The following is a 13722-nucleotide window of genomic DNA, read 5'->3' as shown; positions in this document are numbered from 1 at the left end:
TCCGTGGAAACAGAAGATAAATGACATCAAAGGTCACAAGTTATCAAACATGACTAACATGACTGATTTTTAAAAGGCTGGAAACTAATTCTGCCGATATTCTATAGTTCTTTTAAAAACCAAAAATTGTGTACTGGTGTAAACACAGTGTAACCAGATGCAAGGAGGAGAAATGGAATACATTACATTACTTGGAGTAATGCATTATGAACAGCAGGAGTTACTGCTGCTTTAGACCTGCTTCCTGATTTTGTTCTGAGGCGTAAATTATAAAATACCACATAACTACAGTTTAACCCTTTGGAGTCTTGTACTGTTTTGGTCATTCTGAATACTTGAGATAAGATTATATAAACTTCACAGATCCCCAAAAGAAAATTCTGTATATGTTGTTTATCCTCATATACTGTATCAAGCTACAAAGTGTTTACTATGTCAGTGTATGTCACATTTTTCTGCATACTGCCAATATGACCTCACACACACACACACACACACACACACATATATTCTACTGGAGTATACTGGAGTCACAACAGCTCGGACGTCCCAGTAACAAGCCCCCACATTCTGAACACAAGAGCAGCTGACCTGAGAGTGAAGATCGTGAGTAAGATGGACACCTGCAACCTCCGTAGCCAGTTACCAAGACTAAATGATGTACCCTCTGAAAGTCTACTAGAAGATGTGAATGCAGCATTACGAACAATCCCTACTGTGACCAACAAGCTGACATACACCACGGCAACAGTGATCCTTGAGATGCTTGGCCACAAAATACACACCACCACCAAGGAGCAGTATCCTGCATGGAGAAGGAGGTTAGAGGCAAAAATAAGGGCAACACGGAGAGTAGTTAGCCAACTATCAGAACTGCAGAGAAGTGGGATGAAGTTGGGTAAGAAGTACAGCAAGCTGTCCATACCAGAGGCCCTGGAGACTGCCAAACAACTCACAGCCCTGGCCACATGCCTGAAGAGGTACACCAGAGAAATAGAATCAAGGAGAATAAACAGGATGTTCTCCACTGAACCGTGAACAGGAACCAGTAACCATCACAACGGCAGATATCCGAGAAAGGGTCTCAAACACGAAGAACTGGACAGCACCTGGACCTGACATGATCCACACCTACTGGCTAAAGAAGCTAACTGCACTCCATGAGTGCCTGGCAACTCACATGAACCAGCTGCTAATGGATGGGACTCACCCAGAGTGGCTAACTGAAGGTAGGACAGTTCTGATCCTGAAGGACCCCCAAAAGGGAGCAGTCCCATCCAACTACTGCCTGATAACCTGCCTCTGCACAACATGGAAGTTCCTGTCAGGCATCATAGTGGCTAAGATAAGTAAACAGATGGCTCAGTACATGAACAGGGCCCAGAGAGGAATGGGTAAGGACACCAGCGGAGCAAAACATCAACCACTGGTAGATAAAGCAGTCACTTGAGACTGTAAGACCAGACAGACCAACCTGTGCACCACCTGGATTAACTACAAGAAAGCCTATGACTCAATGCCTCACACATGGATCCTGAAATGCCTATACAGCTGCTATACAACATCAAAAGGACTCTAAGAACCTTCATAAGGAACTAAATGGGGGTGTGGCAAACAACCCTAGTGGCCAACCTCAAGCCAATTGCACAAGTATCCATCAAGTGCGGCATCTACCAAGGCGATGCTCTGTCCCCGCTGCTGTTCTGCATTGGCCTGAACCCCCTCAGCCAGATCATCATTAAGACTGGCTTTGGATACCGATTATGAAATGGAGCAACCATCAGCCATCTCCTGTACATGGATGACATCAAGCTGTATGCCAGGAATGAGCGAGACATCGACTCACTGATCGATACCACCAGGATATACAGCAACGACACTGTCATTTGGACTGGATAAGTGTGGTCAAATGATAACAAAGGTTGTCAGGACTGAAGGAGTTGAACTGCCAGAAGACAGCATAGCGGATGTTGTACAAGTACCTTGGAATCCCACAGGCAAATGTGAACCAAGAAGAAGCCGCAAGGAAAGCCGCCACAGCCAAATACCTACAGAAAGTAAGGCAAGTCCTAAGAAGTCAGCTAAATGGGAAGAACCATGTCCAAGCCATCAATACCTACGCCCTGCCGGTCATGAGATACCTCGCTGGTATAATAAGCTGGCCAAAAGAGGACATAGAAGCCACTGATGTCAAGACAAGGAAGCTCTTCACAAAGCATGGAGGACTTCACCCCAAATCCAGCATCCTGAGACTGTACACTGTGGGGGGTTTACACCATGTCAAGGGGTCACTTGAATGTTTGCTTGACCCATTTCTGGTATGTGGTTCTGTCTCTTTTATTGGGTTAGTGTTTTATGGTTGTAGAGGGTTGTAAATAACTGCCAACAATTTGTTTAGTTCTGGTAGAGGCCTAAAGATATGACACAGGCCTGAAGAAGAAGAGGACACCTGAACAAACATTTAGGGTCTTCTCCAACATGAGGCCACCCCTTGTGACAAAGTGTATATAAACCTGGTGTTGTAGCACTAAGTTAGAGGATTTCTGCAAAGGCTCCTCTCTGGCTTGTGATTAAACCTGAGATGATTCATCACACTTGTGGTTGTTTCTGAGAATTAGCAACTCTCAAACTTAAAGAAATTTCCACGACAACACTAAGAAGAAGGAAGGAGGCCGAAAACTGGTGAGCGTCAGAGCCACCATCGAAGATGAAACAGCAAAGATGCATGAGTACATAAGGAAGATGGCCCCAAGCGATGGAATACTTAGCGAATATCTCAGGCAACAGAAGCCCGATGCAGAGGAAGAGGAGCAAGAACCATCATGGCAGGACAAACCCCTGTACGGTATGTACCACCGACAGATACATGAAGTGGCTGATATCGAAAAGTCCTACCACTGGCTGGGAAAAAGCTGGACTGAAAGACAGCACAGAGGTACTAATCGTAGCAGCACAAGAACAGGCCCTGAGCACAAGATCGATAGAGGCTGGGGTCTACCATAACAGGCAGAACCCCAGGTGCAGGCTGTGCAAAGATACCCCTACGACAATCCAGCACATAACAGCATGTTGTAAGATGCTAGCAGGCAGGGCATACATTGAACGCCATAACCAAGTGGCCAGGAGAGCGTACAGGAACATCTGTGCCGAACATGGCCTGGAGGTCCCAAGGTCAAAATGGGACACACCTCCAAAAGGTGGTGGAGAATGACAGAGCTAAGATCCTGTGGAACTCCCAGATACAGACCGACAAACTGGTGATTGCTAACCAATTGGACATAGTAGTGGTGGACAAACAGTAGAAGAAGGCCATAGTGGTAGATGTAGCAATGCCAAGTGATGGCAACATCAGGAAGAAGTAACATGAGAAGCTTGAGAAATACCAAGGGCTGAAAGAAAAACTAGAAAAGATGTCGAAGGTAAAAGCAACAGTGGTCCCCGTGGTAATCGGCACCCTCAGAGCTCTGACCCCCAAACTGGGAGAGTGGCTCCAACAGATCCCAGGAAGAACATCAGAGCTCTCAGTCCAGAAGAGCACAGTGCTAAGAACATCTAACATACTGTGATACTGTGTCTTCCTCAATCCTGGTTCCTGGTCAGTGTCCTGGCCCCCCGTTGCCATAGCATTAGTGTTGTATCTTTTCAATCTCCAGTTGTGATAACATTTGCCTTTTCCGGATGTTGGAACACTGAGCTACTAGTTGTTTTGGCCCTAGTATAGATGGTGGGTTTTGAAGTTTCCATAGGTCCCACATCCTCTTCATGTAATCCCTATCGCTGGAATTACTCATGTAGTAGCATTCCAACAGTTCTCTACTCTCAGCCCTCGTCCATGAGTGTCTTGTTCCAATAGCCCATTTCCCATCAGGTTGCCCTGGTCTCCTAGCACCTGACGCAGACCTTGTTGACCCGGTGTGTTTGTTTTTTTTTTTTACTCTAACATGGTCAATAAAGCATTTTATAGGGTATTTTATAGGGTCGACGCACACGCCTGCGCGTTTTGACGCATCTTTTCCTGATAAGGCCGAAACAAACTTAAATTACTCCGTCAATTCTGATCGTACAGATAAAAGAAGTATATCAGTCAAATCTGCAAAGGGTCTAGTTTTAGTGGTATACCATCATAATAACAACAAAACGTTGTGCTTTTTTTAAATAAAGAAAGCCGACAGGGTGCGCTCTCGACCTTTTCTGTCTCTGCCATTTCTCTTCACAGATGCGTAAATAAAACAACCACAATCAGAGCGAATACTTGGCTCATAAAAATAAGAATGATATGGCTAGAAAGCTTGAAACAAATCATTACTTTTTATTTAATCCGTATGAACGTAAGGAGAAGTCCGTTTTTTCCTGTCTCACCTCATTACAGGTAATGCGGTCCCGCCTTGTACACTGTCCACTGTTCACATGTAAATAATCTCAGGTGAACCAGGTAAATATGTGCACACCCCCGAGAAATGACACAAAATATCAAACTTCATCACAGAATTTACTCACTTTTTCTGCGCATTTGGATGATGGCGCATCACGGATGTGAAGAAGCGCTTCTTGTATTACACACAGAGACAAAGAGTTTAGCTTGTCCTCAGAGTAAAAACACTGATTTTAACTCAAATGAGGTCCTCATTGTTTTGTATTGTGCTGCACTAATCCGTCCCATCTACATTGACTGACAGGCTCATTATGTGCGTCTTTGTCTGGTCGTTCAGTGCGTCCTTTGTGTTCTCAGGTAAATCAAATGACTATTCATCCTCAGACACACCCTCTTGCATATGGCCTTTCTGGACAAAAAGTGTCTTAGAAAATTTAAATCAGTGTATTGTTTACTGTGAATGTGTGAACAAGATGACATTCACAGCACTCTGAAGTAAACACTTTAGCCTACAACATGCAGGTCTCCAAAGTCTTGTGAACCAATGTTCTGTTTGTTTTTTATGCTCTTATTTCAGTGAGTAAAAAATTGTAGTTTTTCACTAACCATGCATAAACACTTTTTTCTCAAAAACATAATCATGTATAAACTTGCTGCTCACATATTATTGTAGCAAATTTTGTGCTGATTACAGTGTTATTAGACAAGTACCACAGGTTATAGTTAAACCACAAGTTTTTTTTTTTTCAAACAAAATCTGACTACTACACCTCACTTCGGCTCCACGCGTTCCGTCTTCTCCACTGTCAAAAATTTATTGCGCCCTCCTGATACTCCTCTCTTCCCCTCACTCTCCACCACCTTGTACAACAACCTCCTGGATTTCTTCTCATCAAAAATTCAAAATATACACCAGCAGTTTCCCCTATCTGTGATACTGCGAACTGTCTCCACTATACCCTACCCTGTCTACCAATATCTTCCCTGCTCTCGAGTTTTATCATTCCACCCAGCACTGTTGGTGCTGGGTCACCAATGATCGCCTATTGGCTGCAGAGTCTGGCCTTATCTCCATTCTCATCCTCCATGACCTAACTGCAGCTTTCTACACCATCTCGCACAATATTCTACTCCATCGCCTTGCCTACATCGGCAAGGTTCTTGCATTGTTCACCTCCTACCTCTCTGGCTGCACCCAGTCCATCCCCCTCCAGAACTTCCACTCCCAGCCCTCTACTGTCAGTTCTGGCATGCCTCAAGGCTCTGTCCTGGGGCCCCTCCTCTTCATTATCTATCTCCTTCCTCTTGGTAATATCTTTAGGTAACATAACATAAATTTACATTGCTATGCAGACGACACCCAGCTCTACACTCTGCTGCTTCATCTTCCACCCTCCCTCCCTCCTCACCTGCTTATATAATATCAAATCCTGGTTCACCCATAACTTTTTGAAACTCAACCCCTGTAAAACTGAATTCTCCTCGTGGGTTAAGAGCCTGGGTGTCATCCTAGAAAGTACTCTCTCCTTCACTCAACATATCAATACCTCTACCCGGTCGGCTTGCTCCCATCTTCGTAACATAAATTGCATCTGTTCTTCACTCACCACTGACAGCATGGCCATACTCGTTAGTGTCTTTGTCACCTCTTGTTTGGATTACTGTAACTCACTCTTCACTGGTCTACATCTCAAATCACTTCACAAACTCCAACTTGTCCAGAATTCTCCTGCCTGAATCATCACCAGAACTCCATCCTCACATCATATCACCCCTATCTTTAAACAACATCACTAGCTCCCTGTGTCCTTCTGTATGAACTATAAAATCCACCTTCTCACCTACAAAGCCCTCCACCATACATCACTAATCTACTACATATCTATTCTCCGCCTCGTACTATCCGCTCCTCCGGTTCCACTCTCCTCTGCACCCCTACTGCGTGCCTGGCCACAATGGGCTCTACATCCTTCAGCCACACTGCGCCCTACCTTTGGAACATTCTCCCTTATGGCAGCCAGTCGTCTCCGGACTTATCAACTTTTAAATCTTCATTCAAAACTTATCTGTTCCGTCTAGCGTTTTCCACCTAACTCTCTCAACTTCTGATCTGTTGACCTCCAGCCTGTGATTTTCTACTAACCTCTGCTTGTTATCATATTGTCGCTCTGTCCTCTGGGTTTCCGTGTTTCAATCTACTTTATACTGTACATCGTCCACTTCTTAGATACTCTACACCTTTGCCTTTACATTTTGGCCCTCTGTTTATGTATTGCTGTATGCACTCTATGTATTTCATGCTGTATGCGCCATGTTGTTTTTTGTTTGTTTTTATCTCTCTGTAAGGTGATCTTGAGACTTTGAAAGGCGCCATGAAATAAAATTATTATTATTATAAATAAAAAGATCACAGTGCTGTTAAGCATTGCTGACAGGGTCAGATATGCAGACTGAGAAGACAATTTGTATGTAATTGTTCGGTTGTCTTCAGCAGCAGGACAAAATAAACAGAAGGGAAAAAAAGTGTCATCAAGTGGAGCAAATGCCAGCCATTACAGCAGCACAGGGCAAGCACGTGGTCAGTGCTTTAACTATGTCACAGTTTTGTGCTGCCTTTAATGACTGGGTTGATTTACTCTGGTGCCAGCGCTGATGAGCTAATGGAACGCTTTAATGGTGTCTTGGATCTGATATCTTGGATTGTATTGCTCCACTCAGGATCAGGCACCCCAAACCTATATCTGAGCCTTGGCTGAACACGCAGCCTCAGGCGCAAGTGTGCTGAGTGAAAGTGGAAAAGGGACAAGCTTCAGGTCTCATTACAAAAACTAAGACATAGCCTTAACACATCAGAAGGCTGTAAGGACGAGAAAGACACAATTTATGTCCAAACTAATCTCTAGTAATAGCCGCATGAATCAGGTGCTTTTTCACTGTGTTCGATCGCATTATCAACCCCTGTGAAAATACTGATACTGAGCCTTCACTTTCAGTGTGCCAAATATTCTTACGATATTTCATTAAAAAAGTCTCTGTAATCAGAAACCTCGGGCCCAAGCTCCTGTACATATACCCACTACTACAAAAAGAAACCAGACAAGTCATTCAGACCTGAGGAGAATTTCACACAAATTCACAGGTTCTGGGTTTAAAACTGAAAACCTTCTTGCTGTGAGGCAACTGACCACAATGAAATATTAACAACATAGTTTTTTCTGTTATATAGTAATAACATTATTACATTTTGGTTCATTCATCCATAAATTGATTCACTTACTTTCTCTGTATGATAAATATGAGACGTATTACGTATGTACCAGTGTTCAACATCTTGTACTATGTTTTCATTTCAATATTATATTAAATATATTATAAAATTTTATGTTTTTAATAATTACATCTCCATGAATTCTTGAAAAAACAATCATTCATGCTGGTGGCTTTTTGCCAAATATTTGATGTCTTAGGCAATGTAAAGTCAGAAAATATTCATATCTCTGATTTCATTTTGCAAAGCAGATTATAGAGCTACTACCACAACAGAATACGACACCACTTAAATGACGTCACCTAAAAACAAAAAAGTTCACAGTAAAATTTTATAAAACACATTTACACAATTTAAACACTATTTGATCCCTCAGTACAGCGGTTATGTAGTTCACTTGGAAAAGGTTATGTTGCTCAGCTGACAGAGGTCATCACTTTTTCTGTCTTTAAAGAGTATATAATAGGATTTAGTGAAGATGGTGAGTAAATATAATACATAATGCAGCATAATCATTTTTCTGTTGGTGTTTGTATTTAACAAACTGCAGCAATAGCTGGTTTAGTCACAATACTATGGTACCTTAAAGGGAAGCAAATTGCTATAAATCTGTCATATGCCATAGTGACAAGTGTCCATGACTGCACACTTCCAAAGACTAAAACAAAGAACATATAACTTAAACAAGCCTCATAGACAATATATCTGTTGTCAAACAAAAATGTGTCTAAGACTTTTGGGATGAGAGCAGTGCTCCCACACAAATCTGTCAAAGCCAGGTTGAACACAATCATGTATTTAGGAGTATGAAGAGTCTTGGCCAGGAAAATCAGATACGGTAGCAGCTGGGGCCATTATGAATACCTTCTTCTCTAGATGAAAAACCAGCAAAAATAACCCAATATATAAAAAAACATGACACAGCTGACTGATGGGAAATGTTGTAACCACACTCACCTCAGACAGTAACTAGTGTGCAGCTGTACTCTGAGAAACCTGCCATTTTTACCTGCCTCATAGTTTATGTCGTCAATGTGCTAATAGATTTGAATTTGTTAACTTTAGTCACCAAAATACTGAATTATATTTCTGTTAGTGTCGAAACTGCACATAAATTAGAATGAATGGTACAAATTGCACAGTATGATTAGTGTTTGTAAAAAGGATACAAAACGAATCCACTCTAAATTCTAGTTTCCGAAATACATGTTTTCCACTTGGGTACAATACACTATTATATCAAAGTAATAACTGGTGCAAACATGTAGAACTAGGAAAGGCAAGTTTCTTTATATGGCACAATTCATACACAGAGTAATTCAAAGTGCTTTACAGAAAAAGAGACGTTAAAAATAGATGAGAGATGACGCTTCTCTAACATCATAAGGAAGATTATTCCAGGTTTTAGCTGCATAGAATTGAAATGCTGCTTCTCCCTGTTTAGTCCTGACCCTGGGCACGAGCAGCAGCGTTCCGAATATACTGTAGCTGCTTTACAGTTCTTTTTGAGAGCCCCGTGAACAGGCCATTACAGTAATCTAACCCGCTAGAGATAAATGCATAGATGAGTCTCTCTACATCTGATCCCTTTGATTCTAGCAATGTTTTTGAGATGGTAAAATGCTGACGATGTTATCGATTTAATGTGGCTGTTAAAATTCATGTCTGAGTCCATGATTACCCTTAGATTTCTAACTTGATTTTTAAATTTTAGAGAAAGAGACTCGAGGTGACTGCTGACACTTTCTCTTTGTTTCTGTGTCCCAAAGATGATTATTTCAGTCTTGTCACTGTCTAGTTGGAGAGAGTTGTTTTGCATCCACAGAGTGATCTGTTCAATGCAGTGACACAGTGAATCGACTGGCCCATATTCACCTACTGTGAGTGAAATGTATGTGAGTGTCATCTGCATAGTTATGGTAGGACACATTATTGCTGCATATTAACTGGCCTAAAGAAAACATGTAAAGATTGAACAAAAAGGGTCCCAAGATGGACCCCTGGGGGACCCTACATGTCAACGCCATTTGGTCTGAGACACAGTTACCAACTTTAATGAAATACTTCCTGTCGTCAAGATCGGACTTAACCATTCAAGGCCAGTATCAGAGATGCCTATACAGTCCTCTAACCTTTGTAACAGTAAAAGTTTCAGTGCTGTGATGGGGCCTAAGACCTGACTGAAGGGCCTAAGACCATCAAAGCAGTAGTTTAGCATGAGAAAGTTAATTTTCTTGGTAAACAACTTTTTCAAGCATTTTGCCTAAAAATAGCATCAAGACTGCTCTTCTTCAGGAGCAATTTTCAGGGCCTTTGGAAACATTCCAGACTATAATGAGTTATTAAATAATTGAGTGAATTGTGGTAGTAAACTGCTTAGTACTGATTTTAGAAATCTAGTGGGTAAAACCTCGAGGCAACAGGTGGATGAATTCAGACTGGAGATGATCTCTTCAACTGTTTTGTCATTTACAGGTGTAAAGTGTGTCAGTTCTACAAAGTGTCTCCTGGATGGATGCAGAGTTGGTATCTGCCTTGCGCAATTTATTGCTTGTTTAATACCCTCAATCTTGTTATAAAAAAATGATGCAAATTCATTACATTTAGATGTTGAAATTAGTTCCAATGCTAATGTTTTACTTTCAACCTGTGGATGTCAAGCACATCTGTTGATCAGGTTTTATGCATCATAGTCCCCAGTCCGTAATAAATTTTTAGACTGACAGCTGCTTAAACAACACGCACAGACAGACAAATGAATTATAATTACTTTTTATTTACTCGTTGTAACTTATGTAATCCCAAACTATAATTATAAAACCCAACTGTTTGCCTAACCCTATTCTGACTAAACAATTTAATTTGACCTTTCTGTACATTCTTTTGAAAAACAAAATTTGAAGAGATTTAAATTTTTTAAATTTGAAATGCATTGCCAAACAAAACCACTGATGTACATTTTGGTTGGTTGTGGTCACTGTAGTAAACACTCATTAAATGCATATCCTTCACAGATTTGTGCAAAACTTTATTATTTTCCAAATGTTGATAAAACACAATATTGACATGACAGTGTTTCCATTAGGTCATGATATGCAACTAAAACATTGTATTTCCTCCATTTCTCTAAAAGCTTTTTTCTGAAAAAAAATGTTTTTTTTCTATTCGCAGTTTCAATTTGAAGGTTAAAAGAAACACGACTACAGTCTGAAAGCAATAAGTACATTAAAAAGAATTAACCAAATATGTTGAGTATATTTAGTATATGAAGAGAAAAACATTAATGAGTCTACTTAACATTAAGGTTTTCCAGAAAGAGAATGGCTCACAATGACTTCTAAAACATCTGGGATCCACAAAATTACAGCGACACCAATCAATCAAGAAAATCAAGGTCCTGAGGTTCCAGCTTGGAAAATTTTTATTGACAAACAAATTGATTTGACAGGGTGTACAGGCAATCACTTTACAAGTTGGTGTTTACATTTGCACAACTGTGTGGATTCAGAAAGGGGGAGAAATAAAGGCCTGGGGTTAAGGGCAAGAAAGACGGGCTCTGAATTAAACTGGATCCACTTCAGGAAATGAGGAATCAATGTAGTTCTAATATCAAAAATGCTGAATCTGAAAATTAATTCAGTACTTCCACTGTCAATCATTTCTGAAACCAGAAAGGACTAGAAATCAATTAAATCTTCATAGGCTGAGAAAAACTTTTATTGATTTACCTTCCTGCACTTGGTAAATTCAGCTACAGCTACAGAGCCCTAATATACTGTGGTTTTTCATTGGATATTTTGTTCCCACTTGCAGCTTTAAATTTAAATCACTCTCCTTGTCTCAGCTACATGAAGTGTGAAATCAGATAAAAGAAATCCTGCTGCTCTAAACAATTTTGAGTCTCATTTTCTAAAAGCTGCAGTAGATTTGACTGCTTTTCCTCACAGTAAAATGGTGGTGCTATTCTTCAACTATGGCCTTATTTCCTGTGCTGACTGTTGTCATGGAGTGTCATTTAGGTGTTAATGCACATGGAAGTTGCACATGGAGGCATTTCATAGCAGCCTGTCAATATCCAACTGAGATAAAGGCAAAATGCCTCAAAACCAATTTCTAAATGTTGACCACATATGTTTAAATATATTTCATATGTTTTATATATGTACATCTCTGGTGTTGAAGTATTGTTAAACAACAGTGAATGATGAGAAGGTAAAAATGAATTTTTCTGAAATATGTGATATCTTAAGCAGTGCAGATTTAACAGGTTCATGTTTGATTTCATTTTGCACAACAGATAAATACATGACCACTGCAGCAGCAAAATACAATAAATGACAAAACACCACATCATGACTGCAACTGGCTAGTAAGAAATCAATAGTAAAACATTCTAAACCTTTGTATGCTATTTTAACACTTTCCACTTTGTCAGCATAGCAGTGAATACCTTTTTGGACATAGTTATGTTACTCAGCATATTGTTACAAAGTTTTTTGATAGAGTTCAGCACTTCCTCTGTCTTTAAAGAGTATAAAATAGGATTGAGTAAAGGTGGTACGATGTGTGCTAAAGTCATGCTTATGATCCTGCCATCACGATCAACATCGGAAATCAAATAAGCTGTGGTGATGTACAAGACAGGAGAAAAGCAAATAGCCACTAGAATCAGATGAGAAGTGCAGGTTTTCAGAGCTTTTAGTCTTTCCTTTCGTGATGCAATCCTGCTCAGTGCTATGGCAATGCAAATATATGTCAATGCTATCAATATAGGAGGTAAAATGACACTTAAATAAAAGCTAACTAAAAGAAATTTTGCATCTAAAAATATGTCACCACAGGCCAGGTCCAATATTAATCCAGAATCACAGAAAAAGCTTTTTATCAACAAAGAGCCACAGAAAGAATGACGATCAAGTAGCCCAACCGTACATGCTGTTATACTCAATAAAACAACCCACACCAGCAGCAGCATTGCAGCAATAGCTGGTTTAGTCACAATACTATGGTACCTTAAAGGGAAGCAAATTGCTATAAATCTGTCATATGCCATAATGACAAGTGTCCATGACTGCACGTCTGTAAACAAATAGACAAAAAACATATAACTCAAACAAGCCTCATAGACAATGTCAGTCCTGTCAAACAAAAATATTTCAAATACTTTTGGGGTGAAAGCAGTGCTCCCACACAAATCTGTCAAAGCCAGGTTGAACACAATCATGTATTTAGGAGTATGAAGAGTCTTGACCAGGTAAATCACTGACATTAGGAAGACATTCCCAACAACAGTCATGATATAGGCAAAACACAGGAAGATATAAAAATATGTAACATGAGGGATGTTGGAAAATCCACTGAAATAAAATTTTGCAGGACGAACAAATGTGACATTAGATATGGTAGCAGCTTTCACTTTTGGGACCATTATCACTTTGAGTAGATGTAAAAAGAGCAAATACAATCTATAATAAGAGATAACACAGCTGACTGATGGAAACTGTTCTAACCAAACTCACCTCAGATACTATCAAGTGTGCAGTTCCCTAAAATGAGCTGTACTATAAGAGCCTCATCATTTATACTTTTCTTCTGTCATTGAGAGACAGCAGAAAGGCAGGAAGCTGCATCACATGATTAGGAATCATATACTAATATATTCTATATGAAACTTCCTCATAGTATCTTTCATCAATATGTGGTTCAATACAATCAGCTCTGACTCAGCTGTTACGATTGTCAGTGGAATACAGAATAATTTTTTATGGCACAGTGTAAAAACTATTCAATTTAAACCATTGTCCTCTTCTGAGAGACATGAATACTTAGTAGGATTTGAGATTTAGATTGAAGAAAATCTCCCCTCTATTACACATTTTCATGTCTTCTTATTTTTGCTTTATTTTCTGACACAAAAGACTGACATTGAAGACACTGTGACAGGTAATAAGAACAAAATACATGGTGTGATTTTTCGTTCTGTAAGAAGGCAGCAACCAGCCTTTTCCTGACTTCTGAAGAAAATGAAGCTGTGTTGGAAAAAAAAAAAACATCACTAAGCATAGTTACAAGGTTTTCAACA

This window comes from Mastacembelus armatus, chromosome 14, assembly GCF_900324485.2.
Source record: "Mastacembelus armatus chromosome 14, fMasArm1.2, whole genome shotgun sequence".
NCBI classification, from domain to species: domain Eukaryota; kingdom Metazoa; phylum Chordata; class Actinopteri; order Synbranchiformes; family Mastacembelidae; genus Mastacembelus; species Mastacembelus armatus.
This window is presented reverse-complemented; position numbering follows the sequence as displayed.